This window comes from Phyllostomus hastatus, unplaced genomic scaffold (genome assembly GCF_019186645.2).
Source record: "Phyllostomus hastatus isolate PE091 unplaced genomic scaffold, TTU_PhHast_1.1 phas_contig_40, whole genome shotgun sequence".
NCBI classification, from domain to species: Eukaryota; Metazoa; Chordata; class Mammalia; order Chiroptera; family Phyllostomidae; genus Phyllostomus; species Phyllostomus hastatus.
This window is the reverse complement of record NW_025333872.1, coordinates 47,286,494-47,306,563: the sequence shown is the minus strand read 5'-3', so window position 1 is coordinate 47,306,563 and position 20,070 is coordinate 47,286,494. Positions and strand designations below refer to the sequence as shown.

General features: G+C 35.8%; 1 protein-coding gene across 6 annotated transcripts in view; it reads right to left on the bottom strand.

The window, feature by feature from the left end:
* FUT9 (fucosyltransferase 9) overlaps positions 1–20,070 on the bottom strand; it is a 161,897-nt gene that overhangs the window by 35,340 nt on the left and 106,487 nt on the right. For 4 of the 6 annotated variants that reach the window (XM_045843142.1, XM_045843141.1, XM_045843143.1 and 1 more), the window contains one exon: positions 3,518–3,607. The exons of the other annotated variants lie outside the window; for them this stretch is intronic. The gene's annotated coding sequence lies outside the window, so the exon portion shown is untranslated. The remainder of the gene's footprint in view (positions 1–3,517; positions 3,608–20,070) is intronic. 6 annotated transcript variants of the gene reach the window in all.

Here is a 20,070-nt window from a genome sequence, read left to right as displayed (position 1 = left end):
ACATACTGATAGGGCTAGAAGACCATTAGTTATTCTACCAGTAACTTATATACCTTCCATTTATAATTCTGTTAAATAGCAAATCAAACAAAGAATTGAGATTCACGAGTAAGTATTTCTAAAAATTATGGCATTATTCAAAGCTTGAAGTTAGAGTTCTTTAATTAATGATTGCCAGGTGGGTGACAATGGAAATATTCCCAAGTCTTACATTGGCTAAAGATGAAGAGATTTTTGAGCATTTGCATTGATGATAACAGAAAATAATTAAGGCAATTTTTAGCTGTAAGATAGTTTTGTAATATCTGACAGTCTCATTTTATAGCTTGATAGAATTATGAAATAGACACCTAAAGTTAAATGATCACTAATATCACATATTTAGTGATACAGTAGAAACTTCAAATTATACATTTTGGTTTCTGGTTCAAGATTCTTTACATAGTACAGTATCTCTTCTCCCCAGGACATAGGGGAATATAGTTGTGATATCAAGAATTCAAAATGAAAAAAAGTCCAAATTTAACTCATCAGGTGGACTAGGAGGAAAAAATAACTCAAATGGAAAAATAAATTGAAAACAAAAAAGTCTTGCCTAGGTACTGAATCATCCCAGCAGCTTGTCTTGGCCATCTGGGTGCACATCCGTTCACTCCCTCCTTTTCCTCCACGACACTGCCAGAGTGTCCTGATGCCCGCACCCACAGGAGTGGCCAACAACAGGAGCTGAGCAGAATGACAGTGTAGGTGGATGTCAACCTTTGTTCTTCAGTCTGACACTCAGTCCTTTGAGAATGGGAGGTCCCTTACCTCCACAATGTAAGCAAACAAAGCCTGTCTACCAAGAATCGTTTCTGCTTTGGGGAAACAGATGTCTGTAGAAATGTTTTTTGGTGGGTAGGATTCTAACAAAAAAGCACTAATAAACAGATTATTATTATTATTGAACACTTATTATACCATATGGTACATTGTATGCTGAGGATTTTATTATACAGTGTCCATAGATGGGAATAATTAGTCCTTACATTATAGGATTGTTTTGAGAGTTAAATGAGCTAAATTGAAGTGTTTTAGAAACTGCCTGGCACATAGACATATCTTTCTTGATGAAAGAAAGCTGTTATAACAGTTATCTCATTTAATCTCAATGATCCTGTGCAAAAGTTGAGAGTTCATTAAGTTGTCAAGTGGTCAGAACTAATACTGGGGACTTGGAGGCCAGAACTCAGAACCATGTTCTTCACCTTTGTTTAGCTTCTGCATCTTCAGGAGCTGCTGTGGAGTGAGAAGTGGGAGTGAGGACAGAGACTAAGGTGTGTCTCCTTTTCCTTATACAGTAGCTGAGCAAGCATGAACATATTCTCCACACCTTAGTGTATGACTAAACTGCAATGACAACACTGACTCTAGAAGGCTGGTTTTGAAGAAATGTAAGGGAACGCATAACAAAACAATAGTTTGGAACTATGCACACATTTTCTGCTTTGAATTTTTCAGTGTGTGACCTTTATCCTAAAGGCTTATCTACTTAAATTATCATGAGGTTGGGGTCGGTAAGTTAGGACTGATTTCAGAATAAAAAAGAGAAAATGTCATCTTAGCTTCTGACATGTAGTACAAGATTCAAACTCAAGTATTATTTTGAGAGAGGATTTTTCAGGTGTCTATGTTCCCTTTTTAACATATCAAGATCTAAGACTAAAGGAAGCTCTCTGAGTTCTGACCTAAGTTGTGGATGGGGATGTCAGATGGTTGAGGGTAACAGTAAACACAGAGGGGAGCAAGGAGGCCTCTAAAAACCATAGGAGCCATCCAAGGCAGCTTGGTGAGTGCAGTCACACACCTGAAGTCTTGTTTAAAAAAGATTTTACTTATTTATTTTTAGAGAGAGGGAAAGGGAGGGAGAAAGAGAGGGAGAGAAACATCATTGTGTGGTTGCTTCTCTGTACCCACTACTGGGGATCGGGCCCACAACCAGGCATGTGCCCTGACTAGCAATTGAACTGGTGGCCCTTTGGTTCTAAGGCCAGCACTCAACCACTGAGCTACACACCAGCCAGGGCTAGACATCTGAAATCTTTGAGAATTAGCTTCCCTGAGCTGCTCTTGGTTTACATATGGTATGAGTGGGAAGCTTGCCTGTGAGGAAGGCCATGATGCAGCCCTGTCGGTTTGACTGTCTGGGATGGGACTGAGCTTGCCCTCAGCCAGACCCTTTAAAGGTCATAGCACCAAAGGAACTGAGGGGAACACACAGCAGCCAGGCAGCTCCATTGAGTGCCATTACTGGAAAGTCACAGATCATAGTTATTCTGGCCTTAAACTTAAAGCAGTAGGGAGAGGCAGAAGCAGGTAGACAAGAAGCTTGACCCTGAGTTGGGAAGATGTTTGACGGGAGGATGTGTATTGTCCTTCTCTTGGGCTTTATCTGAGGTTTTGACAAAGAAGGTGAAAGGAGAGAATTTTTAAGAGAATACAAAATATAAAATGACCAAAGGGTCAGTTTCAGTTGAGAGCTAGCAAACTGTATGCCTGGTGGTCAAATCTAGCCCTTGCTTGTTTACTGGACAACGGCCACACCCTTTATGCATTGTCTGTGGTCGATTTTGTGCTACAGCGAGAGAATTAGAAGCTGTGACAGAGACTGTATGGCCCACAGAGGCTAAGATATTTACTACCTGGGCCTTTACATAAAAAATTTGTGACCCCTGCTTTAAAACATCAGGTTGAACTTATTTTAAAATGTAATGTGCATCTACTTATTTATATATTTTTATTGATATTTGATGGCTCATGTGGAAAACCAGAGTACATTTAAGCAACAAATTCTACATTGTCTTTTTACTGCTAGTTAAATCTACACCAAATTAGATGCCCATGATATCTCTGCATAGGTAATTGTCACTACTAGCTACATAGTAGTTATAATACTTGATGACTAATAATTCTTCTCTGCTTCTGTTGAAATAACCATATTTCTCATATATATTTCTTAGCATGCAATGTAGTATTAGGGTTGTACTTAGATGAGATAGAAGGTGGGAGTAGGGCAGAGAGGATATAAAAATATGGTACCATGCCTTAAGCAATGAAGGCAGGGCTGAGCTCCTAGCTAGGAAGGTGATAGGGCCTGGCCTCCCAGAGGCATACTTTGTCTTTGATGAGCTCCAAGATTTATCTCCTAAACTATAGCCTCAAGGAAGTGGGAGTCAGAAGGACATTCCTTTAGCATTAAAGAGTCCCTGAAAGAATCTTGATTCCTTATTGAGACATTTTTTTTCATTTCCATTTCAAGAAAGAAGTCCTGCAATCTAGCTAGCTCCTAATTGTTGAGGCAAAGGCATGATTGCCATGGCAACACAATTAGAGCACACAAAGGTTTAGTATAAGAGCATGATATATTTTGGGATCAACTATGCCTTTGGAGTAGATGCACATTTTTGACCCTTATCTTAAAAAAACTAAAAAAGAAAAGAAAAGAAAAAAGATAAAGCATGTATATGAAATGGCTTACCTTTAATTTCAAGGAGCTGTTGTTTGGGATGTTTCCTAGATAATTTGTGGAGGACTTCAGATGTGGGCCAGAGAGAAGTTCTTTGGTTTCCTATGAATCATAGATTACTTTTTTAAATTCTTCTTTTTTATTTCCATCTCCTTAAACCTCTCTAACTTAGTCACACTTTCTGTGTTTGTGTTCACCTTATTATTACTTTTTTCTGGGTTCCAAATAAAAGCATTATGATGAAAGGTGAAAATAAGATTATAATGTGCATGTATGTCTTGTTATTGTGGTAGTGGTCAACCTCTTTTATTGGGGACCCTTGTGCCTACATCTATTGCTTGCTAGGGGAAACATTCTGATCAAAGCTATACTGTTTAACTTCTGTGTCCAAGTAATTCTATATTTAACTAGCAAAAGATAACTTCTATTGCAGTAGCCTTCTCCAGTGAAGATTTTTTTTAGTTATGATTTACATCTTTTTTCCTGACAGTTGCTACCATTTAAATTGGTTCTGTCTCCACGTAACTGGAAAACATCTAGTCAACTTTTTAATAGAGCTTTTTATGTTCTTAAAAACAGTTATCAAAAAACTCTCAGCTATCTTTTCTTTAGCAGTAGTCTAAGTTTCTTTAACATCTTTTAAAAAAATGTGCTTATCTTTAAATACAAAGCTGTAATTGTTAAGACATTAATTAGAGTTGTTTCATGGAGTGGCAAAAAGTTTGCATTTATCCAATCACATCTTTTTTACTTCAATCTCTAACACTTGCTTATGCATCTTTAAGGAGAGATGGCAAGTAGGGGTCTGTGACTTCAAAAGCAAATGAGAGGATTATTGGGCCATAGGATTCCATGTTTCCTGTCTCAATCAGTGAGGAAAATACCTCCTTTTAGAAGTCCTAATAAACACTGCTTTAGTTTCTAATTAGTCTTGATTCACAGAATAAAATTTCATATCCCTCTTTAGAAAAACTAAACAACAATCAATGCAAAACATATTATTAGCTACTTCGCTCTGCAAATAGATTCTTAAAAGAAATTTTAATGACAGCAATGTGGCAATCACATTTATTTAAAAACTTAAAACTCTTAACAATGCTTTAAAAATAATGAATCTTATAAAATAGTATTAGAGAAGATGAAAGAAAATCTGTAACATTCTTTTAAATGTTCATAATAAATGTTAAATTATCATACTGTAAATATAAAAGACTAGGTGTTCCATTTTGCCAAATTCGCACCTTTACAAGACCGATGTAAGAAAATTTTATTCATATTTTTTTGTTTTTATCGAATCAATTTTAAATTAGGTGAGATCATGGTCAAGGAAACCATGAGTGAACACAAAGTCTCTGAGATAAAGACATGCGTAACTCCCACTGCCCACCAGGGAAGAGGAAAGGTCCTGGTGTTATTTGTGGTAGATTCATCAACTCATTTAATATAATTTGTAATCAACTTCATGTTGATCAACTATTCGTTATCAACTATTCGAGTTGCTCTTAATAGAGCTGGTAAAGAAGATACAGAAGTTCTCTCATGCAGCAAACTTGTTAGTGGAGGATGACAGATAATAAATAAAGACAAGTAAACAAGACAACATCAGTTGAGGAAAATTTTTTGAAGAAAATAAAATACAGTACAAGAAAGTAACAAGTGTCTGCATAAATTTTATCAGAGAGAGATATCTAAAGGGATACATGGAAGACAAATGGGAGCCAGTTCTCATGGCTATGGAGAAGAGGCTAGGGACTAAAGGAAGTAGAAATAATGCCATTGTGCCTGAACCGAATGCTGTGTGCCTTGTGGAACTGTTGGTGTATTACTGTTTACAACAAATGCATTTCCTGCCCCTCTCTACTGGTCCAAATTCAAACCGCCCACTTTCTGTTTCTTCTCCCAAATTCATAAAGCCATCTATTTTTACTCTAGTCCTTTAACATTTTTCCATTAATAACATTTTTAACATTTCTGTGATACTGGGGAGATTTCATACCTAAATGCATATTACATAAATGTTTGTACATAGCTTTCTCATGTTTTGCATGTATACAGTTATCTCTTCAAGAATGAGAATTGTATCTCTATATATTTATTTCATCCTTAATAGTGATAATCCTTTTGTACAAATGGTACTGACCAAATAAGAAATTTGAAATCTGTTGAAGATCTACCAGGACTTGACATTGGAGTCTGGAATTATGCTTTACTCATTAGCTTTTCTACCTCTAAATCAGTTTTTGTAAACAGAAAAGAGGAGTGCCTCTGGGGATAACAACCACATCACCTGGCACAACAGTGACGTGACAGCAGTATGTTAGATAAAAGCAAAGTAGTTGACACTGCTCAGATCGGGCACATTTACCAATGAGTTCTAGAAACTGAATGCTTGGTTTAACTTAAACTTTAAGGATTGGAACATGCTCCTTAGCTAGTTGTCCGTTCCCAACCATAAACTTTCAACGATTGTCCCCTTTACTTTTCGATAACAAGCTTCCTTTTTTGTCTTGACTTTTGGCAGCATCTCTATCCACTGGTGCTGCGGGGCAGAAACCCACACTGTTCACACCCGATCTTTAAGAATGGGGGCCAAAAATTGCTTCTCAGCCTTTTGGCTAAAGTGTACTTCTTTAAGAAAGGGGGCAAAAGATTATGGTGGTTACATGGTTAATAAGCTTAACATGTCTCAGTGAGGTAGTGTTATTTTCCAAATACAGAAACAAAATAATCACCTAAAATTGTATTCAGACTCATAAACAATCACAGACAAGCATTTTGGGCAGGAATAAAATACATATAAATTGCATATGGTGGCAAATGGCAGTGCCAAAGAGAAATGTTAAAGGAAAGCTTTCATTCTGGTTAGCTCATGCTGAGGATTTGAGGAAATATTTTCTACTTTCAGAACTGTCAAATGATAGTCAACCAAAACATTCTTAACTATTAGAAAAATTGTTCTGTTAGGTGTCATTGGATAGGATCTCAGGATGGTGTTTCATGTCACTTGCCTAATTTTAGGACTGGGGTAAATGAGGGAAAACCAAGAATGGCACTTCTTGAGCTGATGGGAGCCCTTGAATAAGGTAGAGGGATTCAAACTTTTGCTGTGTGGGCTCTCTTTAAAGCTGCTATTTAAATTGTTTTAAGTCTTTAAGGTTAAACATATCTCTATTTTGTTTTATCTGGTGTCAGAAAAATAAGGGTCATACATGAGAGATAAAATCACGTAGGGATGTGGAAAATGGCAATAAGAATGAGATGTTTGGAAACCTTAAATGGGTGGCTTAAAAGAATCCAGACTGCATAAGGAAGGAGAAGGGTGTCCCAGACAACTGTGGTGCCCACTTTCCCATGTTCTGGGCCCCACTGGGCTCTCTACCTCTGCTGCAGTGAGGTGACCATCTTCAGCCAAGCTTCTACCAGCTCTGGCAAATGCAATCCAACAGTACCTGTTTGGGTCATGAACCAACCTCTGACTGTCCTGAGAATTCTCTGACACACTGTGTATGACATTCTTGGGACCCTGCAAAGCATTCGGAAGTTCTGGCAAGTTAATATCTAAGGAGTCAACCTTGTTCAAATGGGGGTGGGAACTGATAGTAAACTACTTTTGTCTTTCATCCCCTAGGCAAATAGCTCTGACTCATCTCATAAAGCTTCAGTGCCCGCCACCTGATTGGTGTCCAACTTGATAATGCATTCTGGAATAAACTTTATTACCTTACCATTTTCACTTGCCCTGTTCTGTGCTCTGTCTCTTAAAATCAGAAGCTCCTCAAAATTACTGACAATCAAGTCTTTGTTTCCGGCTCTACTTTCAGAATTGAAACTAATGTAGTAAATTTTTAAGAGATGACAGAAAAAAAATCAGGAAGAGTAAACCACAGATTGTCCCCCAAACAGTAGACTGTTAACAGGTTTATGTCCTCAATCAAGGCTGTTGAGTAAGAGAAAGTGACTTTTATAAAAAACTGGGATTTTTTGTTTTTTTGTTTTTTAGTTTCTACTTGACTCAGCGCACAATCCCCAAATGCCTCATTCTCCAGGGTTTCAAATGTGTTGTCTGAATGAAGAGCTAGAGAAATCCATTTCCTTCTAATCCCAGGACAGTTGCTCTTTGTCATTATTATCTCCTTTATGGACTTCTATTAACTTACAAAAGAAAGCATAAGAAAACCATTATCTTCAACTTCTAAGGCAATGATTCTATGTGACAGTAATAATATTTTCTTATTTTATTTCTATTCAAGAGTATGTATGTATGTGTGTATTTGAAATAGATTTTGTTTTAGTTGAACTGATTTTAACTGCCTATTCTTTGTTTTAAAGGACAATTTAAGTTTGATGTAATGTAGTTCATGACTCTAATGTATTAATGTGAGTTGTTTTGTGTTTATGGTTAGTATAAATCTTTGCTGTTAACATCAAACCTTATTTATAACTTATTTTAAACTTCAGCCAGAGACCATCTTGGTTTTCTACATCTAACAAATAAAACATTTAACTCTCATGAATCACAACATCAATTTGACCTACTGCGCAAATTGTAAAGTACTCACCCTCAATTCACATGAAATTTAACATTTCCATGATATTAGGTGGAAACTCAATTTTCTTGCATTATTTAACATCATTGACTTATAAATAAAAGAAAGCTTAAAATGGCAAAGAGAGTTTGAGCTTCTTGAGATGCCATCTATATACATACATTTCCTCCTCTGATCAAAGCTTTTATCTTAGTTCTTTGAAATATTATATCTGTAATTTCAGTAGATATTTCAAAACACATCAAAATGGAAGTATTTTTCAGTATCTAATTTAGCTGGAACTGCAGAAGAGTCCTATTTGTTTTCAAAGTTGGTTTTATTTCATTAAGTTAGAATTACTTGTTTTCTAAGTACATGTGGAAATAAATAGCCTTTTCACAGACTAATAAAAAAATCACTCACTCAACTTTATTTCAAATTTATTTGGCTGACAGAAAGTAATCTTTCAGTCATCATTACCAGAAGAAATTCTCTTTCTCAACACAATAAAAAATGTTGATTTGAAGTTCCCTAAATGAGTCCAAATCAAACAATTTTAAAGAGCTGAGGAGAAAGAACTGGTAAACACTGCATTAAAAGAGATTTGAGTAGTATTCCATTGTACAGGGTAGGGCAAAAGTAGGTGTATACTTCTGAGTACACAAAGTACAGTTTATTTTTATATAATTATTAATTATTATATTATTTTCCATATGAACAACTAACCTTGCCCCACCCTATATAAATATACCACCTCTTACTCAGACATAAAAATTTTGAAATATTGTCATTTGTGATGACAACATAAATGCATTTTAAGGATATTGTGCTAAATGAAGATAGTCAGATGAAAAAGGACAAAAATCTATGTGATTTCACTCCTATGTGGAATATAAAACAAAAAGTAATAATAGTTTTAAAAATATTTTAAAAGATTTGAACATGAAAGAAAAAAAAGCTTTGTTACAACACCTACTTATTTTAAAATAGTTCTTCAATTAAAAAATCTAAACTAAGTTTAAAATTATTGTGGCAATTATTTGGTTTATTACAAAAGAGGTTTAATGAGAAATGTAACACATTCTGCAGACAACATAAAAAATTAAAACATTAATGGCATAATGTTCAGATACTGCTTGTACCTGGGATTCTTGTTTAATGTCCAGTATTAAGAAAAGAATCTAGTGATCTTGGGTATCACTTTCATGATTAAAAAATTGACAAAATGAATTAAAAGATACAGCCTTTCAACAACTGGAACATATAAAAAGAATCAAATGGACATTCTAGAACTGAATATATACTGCCTGAAATTAAAAACTAATTTGATGTGTTTAAGGGTACACTCTATTTGGAGCAATGTTTGGTGTAAGAAACTAAAAAAATCCATTAATGCAATGTGGATTTTAGTTTACAGAAAATGTGAATTCATAGTACAGCATACAGCTAGATGTGTGAAGTTGTCTCTAGGTGTCATATATATCTGTGTGGTCCTTGAGAAGTCAGTCATGCCTACGTTTAGGTAGTAACCTCCAATACCAAAACTATTTTTCTATTCCTTCCAACTAAGTTAAATCCAATCAGCCTCTGTATATATTTATATATATTCATACCCATATCTATATCTATCTATAGCTATATAGCTATAGATACAAAGACTATAAAGACTATTCCTTGAGCTTGGTCTTTCTTGTGATAATCATTGTTTCTACTCTGGTGTTACATAATTAAAGGAGTCAAGTTTAATCAATTTATCCTACAGAAGTTTCCCAGTGATTTTTAATTTGTCTTTTGACAATCATAATTTAGGAACAGAATGCCCTTCTTTTCTATCCCTCTCTCTGTCATACATGTGCAGGCGCACACACAGTAACACTGATGATCATTGTCACCTTGTCATTCCGGTTATTTCTACCACACTATGTAAACAGTAAGTAATAGCAGAAAAAGCCCAAATGTGATAATTATTTGCCATGGAAAAGGATATCTATAATGTAAATGTATTTATCTTATTAATAGATCTCCACATTTTCATTTTCTCATGTTATCAACAAAGCACATTTCCATAAACAATTAAGAGCAAAAAATCTAGGATAGTAAAATTTTTAAAAAATAGCTGTATACATTATTAGGTTTTCTTTCCCAGAGTTGTGATTGATTTGAGATGATTCATTGAGTCACCAAATTGGACAAGTTTTTATTATACTTTATATGAATAATCTAATAAATAATACCTGGAAAATTTATAGTATTTTATGGCTTTTTGAAAGCTTTCATATATACTGTTCCAATTACAGTGACCAATTATTTCACTGGATTGACCCAAGTGGCTGTTAACCAAACCAGATAAACAAAACCTTTCTTATTCAACTAGAAACATAGTTAGTAATGGAAATGAAAGTGATTCTGTAAACCCAGACACCATAAATGTGTATCTTTCATCAGAACAAATAACTAGTTGTTGCAAGTTATTTGGACGGGGCAATCCAGAATTCCGTCGAAAGTTTCTTTCCCACAACTCTTCATAGGGCCATGATCCATCATTGGCACAAATTTTAGCATTCTCCAGTTTAATTCTGTGTGCCAAAAACTAAATTAGTGGTTTCCATACCATTTTAGGGTTTTTTTAATTTTTAAATTGGGAACATGGTATGACAGTATTTTTAAAGATCAGTCAGAAAGCCTATAAGGACAAAGGGCTACATCGATCTTTTACTTTTACATATCTAAGAAGTGTCCCAAGGGTTCTTTTGCCATTTTCTAATTTTCTCTATGTTCAGCCTAATTTATTTTTGTCTTTTTAAATTAATATAAATTTAAACCAATGAAAAAATATATACAACAAATGTCAGTGAATATAAAACAGAACAATGAAATGTAACAAAAAGTACATATGTTTAACTTTGCCACTAAGAAAACATGAATAGTGTGGTACAATTCACTAAAACTACTAATTACTTCTAAATCCAAAATAATTAATATGTTCTAAATCCTACTGATACAAGACTCATCTGTGAAGCTGTAATGCTTGATTCAACAGGTCATTCACTCTACAAATAATGTTCTCGTATTATATTCTAAATTAAAGTACTGTGCTAGGGGTTGAGGTGATAGAAAGATGAATGGAACTTGGTTATTGGCTCCAGGAGAAGACAGCTTAAAACATAAACGGTAATTTGAAATATGATGGGTAGACTTTACATGAATGAAGGAAAACAAATAAAAAAAGATTTAGGGAGCATAATTAGCTGACTCCTGTTTTGGGAAACATTTCTAAAAATTATACATTTTAAAATCATCTTATAGACATATAGGTCTATCAATTCATTTTTGTTATAGAGACCATATTAATAACTTATACTCTAATTTTCCTTGTCTTACTCCATTCTATAATATTTAGAAGTGAGTTCTAGAAGAAAGTTGCTTTTAATTATTTTTTTCCTGTTTGACTCAACTTCATGGTCAGTACATCATAATTTAGAGTCTAAAGTCAGGGACAGAGCAGATAGTTGATGAACAGTCCTTAACAATAAATTTAACAAATGATGCCAAAATTCTGAGGAGTCAAGTTATAGTTGGCTGATAAAGAATAAAGGAGAGAGAGCTTGTTTAGTCTTTGATGGTACAGAATGAAGTCATATACAGTTGGGGTGATCAGCCAGCAGCAGAGATGGTTAGAGATTTTTTTAATGTTTCCTCAGAATATTTGATCATTAAAAGAATAGAGCCAGTTCCTTGTGTGAGGGCTGGTTAATGAGTATCTGGCACCTAGTGTCAAAAAAAGAGTGACTAAAGAATTAGAGACCAATCCCTTTTGTGCTGTTGCAAATGATCTCCACGTGAGAAATTAATAAATTCCCTTGTCAGGCCATAAATTCAAATAGATTCAAATTTAATATCTATAGCATAGTAAGTTTAACTTACATCAAAAGTGCTTACATCAAAAAGATTATAGACCTATAACAGTACCTGTTATCAACTATACTACAAGGGCACTGTAATAAAAACAGTCTGGGCCTGGCTGGTGTAGCTCAGTGGAATGAGCATGGGCCTGTGAACCAAAGGATCAAGGTTCGATTCCCGGTCAGGGCACATGCCTGGGTTGCAGGCCAGTTCCCAGCAGGGGACGCAAGAAAGACAACCACACATTGATATTTCTCTCCCTCTCTCCTTCCCTTCCCCTCTAAAGATAAATAAATAAAATCTTAAAAAAAAACAGTCTGGTACTGGCAATGGAACAGAATAGAGAGCCCAGAAATAAACCCATATATAAACCATGGGTCAATTAATATTTGACAAAGGACACAGGAGTATAGAATGGAGTGAAAATAGCCTCTTCAATAAATGGTGTTGGAAGATCTGGACAGGTACAGGCTGAGTGAGAGACCTCCGGACCAGGAGCCACCGAGGAGACAAAACTTATTTCCCTAGCATGAATGTTGCCTGTTCTGTGCCTGACCTCCTGAGCTTGATCAGTTAGCCAATGACAGGTAAGATTTCCCATGGAGGGAAATGCCTAAGACAGGCATGAACACCTGGAGGCTTCTGGGAAGAGACTCGGGGCTGTGGAAATGAAGGGGTGATGGACATCAACCCCTGCCCCCTCGGCTTTGTCAAAGCCTGAGTCCTTGTTCTTAGAAGTGAGTTATCCAAGTCTCCTGGCTGCCTTTGTCTTCTCTGTTAACTCAGGCCTGAGGAAATAGCAGGGGCGGTGCAGCCCAGACCAGAAACGGCGGACCCCCGGGGTAATCAGGCCTTGGACATAGAATATGCAGGATCCTGTGAGATCTGTTTGCTGGAAGATGTTATTAGATTAGAATCTGAAGGCACAGACAGAAAACCAAAACTAGCCCTTTGAGCCCTGTTAGACCTTCCAAATGATAAAATTCTAAGCTCTGCCCAGAATCACAGTGGGGGTTCTGTCTGGATCTTTGTAAGTCACCTACTTCTTTTGATCTTTTCTGCCAGACTGTGAATCCACAAACTAAGTCTGTATTCTCAATAAAAATCTGCTTGGGAATGGAAACGGGGCGCTCTCTGCTAGAGAGAGTGGCCCTTCTGTCCCTATTTCCCCCTAGGACCTGGTTGTGTCTGTTTATGTTTTCCTGTGTTTCAACGAGCATCCACAGCGGAGATGGATACTGCTGGCCAGTATCCACCACAGGGAAACGTATTTGCCAATGATACATGGGACAAGGGTTTGATCTCCAAAATATATAAAGATCTCATTTGACTCAATACTGGAAAGACAAACAATCTAATTAAAAAATAGGCAAAGGACCTGAGTAGACACTTCTCTAAGAAGGACAAACAGATGGCCCATAGACATATGAAAGAATGCTCAACATCACTAGCTATTAGAGAGATGCAAATTAAAACCACAGTGAGATACCTCACCACCACTTCACACAGGTCAGAATGGTCATCATTAATAAATCAACAAATAGCAAATGCTGGTGAGGATGTGGAGAAAAGGGAACCCTGGTGCACTGTTGGTGGAAATGCAGACTGGTGCAGCCACTATGGAAAACAGAATGGAATTTCCTCAAAACACCAAAAATGTAACTGCCTTTTGACCCAGTGATTCCATCGCTGGGATTATATCCTAAGAATCCTGAAAGCCCACTTCAAAAGAAATCATGCACCCCAATGTTCATAGCAGTGTTCTTTACAATAGCCAAGTGCTGGAAATAACCTAAGTGTCCATCAGTAAATGAATAGATCAGTAAGTGAGTGGGTCAAAAAACTGTGGTACACCTATACAATGCAATAATACACAGCAGAAGGAAGGAACTCCTACCCTTTATGACAGCATGGATGGAACTGGAGAACATTATGCTAAGTGAAATAAGCCAGGTGGTGAAAAATAAATACCATATGATGTCACTTATAAAAGGAACCTAATGAACAAAACAAACAAACAAGCAAAATAGAACCAGAGGTATGGAAACAAGGAACAGACTGACATTGACCAGAGGGGAGTTGGGGAGGAGATAATGGTGAAAGAAGGGGAAGGGACTAGTCAAAGACATGTGTAAATGACGCATGGACATGGACAACAGGGTGGGGATTGACTGTGGTATTGGGGGTAGGCTGGGTGGAGGGAGAGCAAAGGAGCAAAAATTGAGACAACTGTAAGAGAATAACAGTAAAATATTTAATAAAAAGATTGTACACCTATATAGTAGAGAAAACCCTTCTATCCAGCATTATGATATGAGGATGATCAAAGGCTATTAAACTTTCACATTGTTTGAAAATCCATTTTGGAAATAAATCAGCAAGAATGTCCTCCTTTCTGTTTGTCTCTCTCTCTCTCTCTCTTTCTTTCTCTTTTTGTCCCTCCTTCTCTCCCTCCTTCCCTTCTTTCTTTCCTTTCTTCATTTCTTTATTTCAAAATATGACACATGGAATATAAAATTAGGGCAAATAGCATTGTGAAAATTATGGTAAACACTATTTTTTTTTCAGAAAAGCAGATTGCTAAAGTACTATTTGAAAGACATTATTATTAAGGTCATATATAATTACCTTTTCTAATAATGTTTGGTATATTAGTGATACTTAGAGACTGGGTTACATAATTAATATAAATGAAATTTCTTACATAGAAAAATAGCAGTGAAAATCATATTTGCTATATATATATTCCTTTCATTTGCATCATATTATGAGTAAATATATTTCTTTAATGAGTTTTTCTATAAAAAATAGTAAATGTGGAGACAAGTTATCATTGGATTATCAAAAGAGAAAAATGCAAGTTAGTGTTAGTCTGTATTATATGTGACTGATAAAAATTTTAATTGCAAGACTAAGTAGTTCTCACTAAGAAGTAGATTTATTTCTTGTTTCAGAAAATATGTATTTAAAACCACCAAGATATGGAAGCAGCCCAAGTGTTCATCAGTAGATGAGTGGATAAAACAACTATGGGACATTTATATAGTGGGATACTATTTGGCCATAAAAAAGAAGAAAGTTTTACCCTTTGTGACAGTATGGATGGATCTGGAGAACATTATGCCAAGTGAAATAAGCCAGTTGGAGAAAGACAAATACCATATGATTTCACTCATATATGGAATCTAATGAACAAACTGAATTAGCAAGCAAAATAAGTCAGATTCACAGAGAGCAGGATGACAGCTAAGCAGGGTGCGGGGGGTAGTAGGGGTGGAGAGGATGAATGAAAAGGAAGAAGGATTCAAGGACATGGACAGTGGTGTGGTGATTGTGGGGGAAGTGTGTATAAGAAGGCTAAATGGTAATGGGAAAAATACAATAAAAATAAAAATAAATAACAATTATAAAAGTAAATAATTATAAAAATAATTTTAAAATTATAAAAACAAATAAAAATTATAAAAAATAAAAATATATAATGTTTTGAAATGATTAGTTTAATTAGCTTTACAGTCCTCATCAGCATTTCTCAGGTTTAAAGTTTTAAATATGTCTGCACAGTTTTTGCTTCATTTTAAGAGTTATTTAAATCCTTGTTCATTTTTTAAGTGTCATTATTGGCTTAGAATAAATTCTAAACTAGAATTTTCCTTTTAGCTACTGAGGGAATTCAGAACAGGCCTCCCCAAGATGCGTTACTTTGGCAAGTAAATTATTTTGCATTGATAGCAAATGGGACCCTGTGGACTGAGAAACTTTTACTTCTCCTTAGAGTTCAAGTTAGGGACTTTGTCCATAGAAAGAGTCATCACAAAAAATATCTTTTTATGACATATCTATAGGGCAGGGCAAGTTTCTAATTACAGTGTGTCAAACATTAAATTATCTTCCTAACAATTACCCTTCTCCCTCCTGAAGTCTCAGGGCATCTTACCTCATTCCTTAGCTCAGAATGTCTTTTATACCTCATTTTACCTTTCTCACTCTAAACTTCTCATGTATATGGGGTCTCTGACTCTCAAGTATGTGGGGTTTCCATGCATGTGTATGTAATCACATTTAGTCGGTCTTCTCTTGTTAATCTGGTGCATGGCTATTTGATTAATAGACCAGCGAGAGGAACATAGGAAAGTAGAGGAAAGTTTTTTTTCCTCCACACTAATGTAAACACCTTCAAATTCAGGAATGCCATTCACTGTGATTCAGTGTACATTTCCCAAGTAGTTTTATTACAAACTTCTTTTGAGAGAAAAACCCAAAAAGAAATTCATCAGAATAATGGGAAATTATGAAAAGACCCAAGTGTCTTACACTTTGCCTTATTTAATATTTATTTAACAAATTTTGAGGAGCTGAAGGCCCTCCTCTGTGATATTTTCAGTGATTTTGGTAATAGACTTCTGAGGCAAAACAGAATTGTCACACTCATTTAACATGAAGGTGAAAGGTATTGATTATATTATATAGGATCAAAAAGTTAGTCGTAAATACAAGTAACCAGGTCTGTAGTCTTCTCAGCTAGTCATGATTTCATAACATCTTTATCTAGGACTAGATTCAGTTAACTCAGTTGCTTTGGGGACAAGGTGTAGGCAGAAGCTTTGTCTTTTATTTCTCTCCTTTTCTCTAACAACAAACCAATTTAACTTTAATGAGAACTGAGGGGAAAAATAACCATTCAAAGAAACACTTCCTGCTCATAATTTTATTTACTGGTAATATACTTCAGTTCTGCAGAGATAGGCAGTAGTAATTTATACATTCAAGATCCAAATCTCAGTGTACAGTAAAAAGGGGATATTTTGTAAGAACTAGAATCATGGTGAGATGAAATACAGACACGAAGCGCTTTAAGAATAAAAAAAGAAACAAGAATGTTCCCAAGGCCCCATGGGAAAACAACTAGCTAATAGCAGCAGAGTTGGAAAGGGGTCACTGTGATAGGTGTATTGGCTCATTGATTTTATCCTCAATTATCTGTAAATTTAAAGCCAAATTACCAGTTCTAGACCAGGGTAAAAATGTAAAAACTTGCCAATAACATAACATAACATAACATATTCCTTTTGTGAAGAGAAATATATCAGACTTATCAAGTGTGAGAAGTATGCTTTCAACAGCAGCAAAGTAATTATTTCCCTCCACAAGATTAGCTCTCCTTACTGGAACCACAAAACCTTAAATTAAAAAACTGAAAGAGGCAGGTTGGGTTTATAGTTTCCACAGGGATGCAGCTAGATAAAAAATGGAACCAGCAACAGGGGAAAATCCTAGACCAGAAAAAGGGAGAGGGCACCTAACAAAGGCATGTTAAAAAAAACAAAACTAAAGATTAATTGCTTTAATGATCAAATATTTAATGGCACATAAAAACCAATCCTTTTGTATAAGTTTGCTAGGGCTGCAAAACAAAATGCCAGAGACCTGGTGGCTTAAACAACAGAAACCTATTTTCTCACAGTTCTACAAACTGGAAGTCCAAGACCAGATGTTGGGAGGATTAGGCTCTCTTGAGGCCTCTCTCCTGGGCTGCAGCTAGCCAGCCTCTCGGTGTTTCTTCGCATGGCCTTTCCTTTGTGGGAAATGGCCCTGGTGTCTCTCCCTCTTCTTAGAAGGGCGCTAGTCATATTGGATCAGGCTTCCATCCTAATGGCCTCATATTAACTGAATAACCTCTTCTAAAGACCTTATATTGAAATTATGTTGTATCTGAGGTACTAGGGGTTGAGACTTTAACATAGGAATTTACAAGGGACACAGTTCAGCTCATAACACTTCTTCCCATGAAAGACAAGAAAGACCTTTTACAATAAATCATTTGACACTTTTTAAAATTTCTAACTCCCTACCAATAACTTTTGAGATTTAAAAGAAATCTAGAAATAAGTTTTTAAAATCTTTATAAGCTTTCTAAGAGCTTTCAAAAAAGCCAGGTGCTGTAAGAAAGGGAATCTCAATAGCTGTAGAATTGAGAAATACTTTGCTCTGTTGATTAGGGGCCATTTTATATGCAATAGAGAGAATGATTTTGTGATATAAAGATCTATAGGAATGTGAAGAAAGCGTGAGTAAGTACTAGAGCTATCACTGCCTCCTCACCAGTCACTTTACTAGTCTGTATGGTTTGCAGGTAAGCACTTTGGAGGACTAATCCCACCCAGGAGAGAATTTCCATTAGGTCCAATCCAATGCCGATCCACCTTCCAGTCTGCATGTACAGTATTTGTGTCCAGATATAGTGACTCTTTCAGAAGTAGGCATGTGATAACTTGGTCCAAGCAGAATGAAGTCTGTAACTTTTTAAAGATCTAATTAGTTTTATTAAGTGATTCATGAATCAGGCAGCATCCCCTCTAGCAACTAGAAGGGTGCTTCCAGAATTTTTGACTATTGGGAAAGAAGTTCTCTTTTTATCTGGATAGCATGGTGCATGGAAAGGCGTGCAATTATAGTAGCCATTGTGCAACCACAAATAACATAAGTCTAACAATGAAACTGTGGAAGAAGAAAGGGCTGAGAGAATTATAAAGAAATTGAGTTGGACTTGATTAGAATGTACCCCAAACCCCCACCTCTTGACTCTTAAATTATCTAAGTTAATAAAATTCTTTTCCTTTTAAAAAGAGCTTAAGATGTGCATTGTGGTTTATAATCAAAACCATCTTTACTAATATACTTTATAATTTCCAACTAACAACATAAATAGTTTGTCTTTTTACAACTGTTGTAATAAAAAAAATCCCTATACTTCTAAAAATTAAAACTTGGCCAGTTAATTGTGGCTATATAGACAATTAAGAGAGTCGGAACTGAAAACTCAAAATTAGCAGTGTATCACCATTTGGAAAAATTATTTCACTACTCTATGCCCTTGTATTCCTTTCACTTTGGCTAATATCCAACTCCAAGAAGCAGGATGAATATTATTAAAGTGATTAACTACAAAGTACTTTGAGTTCTTATTTAGAGAGTAACATAAAGTACATCATTAGTATCTGGAAGCAAATATTGTGTCAAGCAAGATTAAGCGCTGCATTGAAGTGTGGGGGTTGGGAGTATCCCCAGAATGTGTGACCACGGCATGCAGAGTAAAGCCCAAGGAACTCAGGAAGAACCTGCTCCAGGAAGGGTACCTTAGCACAATCATCTTAAGCATTTTACTTCAGAATCCAAGGAGCGGCCTGTCGACTGTGCCCACCCCTTGTTCCCAGTGTCACACTGACATCTAAGATCCTGTTTTCCCCTTTTCTCTTTTGTCCCAAATGATGTATAGACCCAATTTTACCTCACCGTCTTTGTAATCTCTATGCTTATGTGAATTCCCTGTGTGCATGTATTAAAATTTGATTGTCTTCTGTTAATCTGCTGATGTTGTTTGAATTATTTAACTAGTAAGGAGAATAAAAGGGATAGGGGGAAAGTTTTCCTGGCCCAACAAAGGCATCTGTGCCACTTTCTCCCATTACTCACACTGAATTCCAAGCATGAAATAAGGTTAATGAGGTAGAAACACAGTCTGATAATTAAATCCAGGAAAAAAAGATAAATGTAGTAGCTCCCCCTCCAGGAAAATTAAGAATTCAATCATTTCATTTTCAGATTGAGATAGCTGCTGGCCATTAATCGCAAAAGAAATGTTTCTGAAAGGGGCAGGGAATTAAATCTATGGAACATAGAAATAAAGACATTCTTTTTAAAAATAATAGCAGTGATTCCAGCATTCATAATGAAAGACTCTAAAGAAAATGAAAAAGTAAGATTTGAGATGTGGCCATAAATGAGAGGCTTCAGGAGGTAGGCAGATTTCTCACATTCTCATTTAACAAGTTATTATTTCTCTCTCATCTGAGTGCAGACCCTTGCAGAGATCTAAGATATAGTGGCCATTATCAGGATACAGACAGCTTTCCAGTGGAAACATATGCCTTTGCATTTTTTTTAGCTTAATTCAGTCTGACATCGCTGACTTTTTAAGGATATTTCTCAATTTCATTCCAATTTCTCAGAAAATTGGAAAGTATTCATAAATTTCTCACATTATCTACTTATAGGGAATCCCACACACTTAGAAAAAAAGTGATGCTAAGCCAGTTTTTTTAATAGTAGCCCCAGAATACAGACAAATGCAAGGTG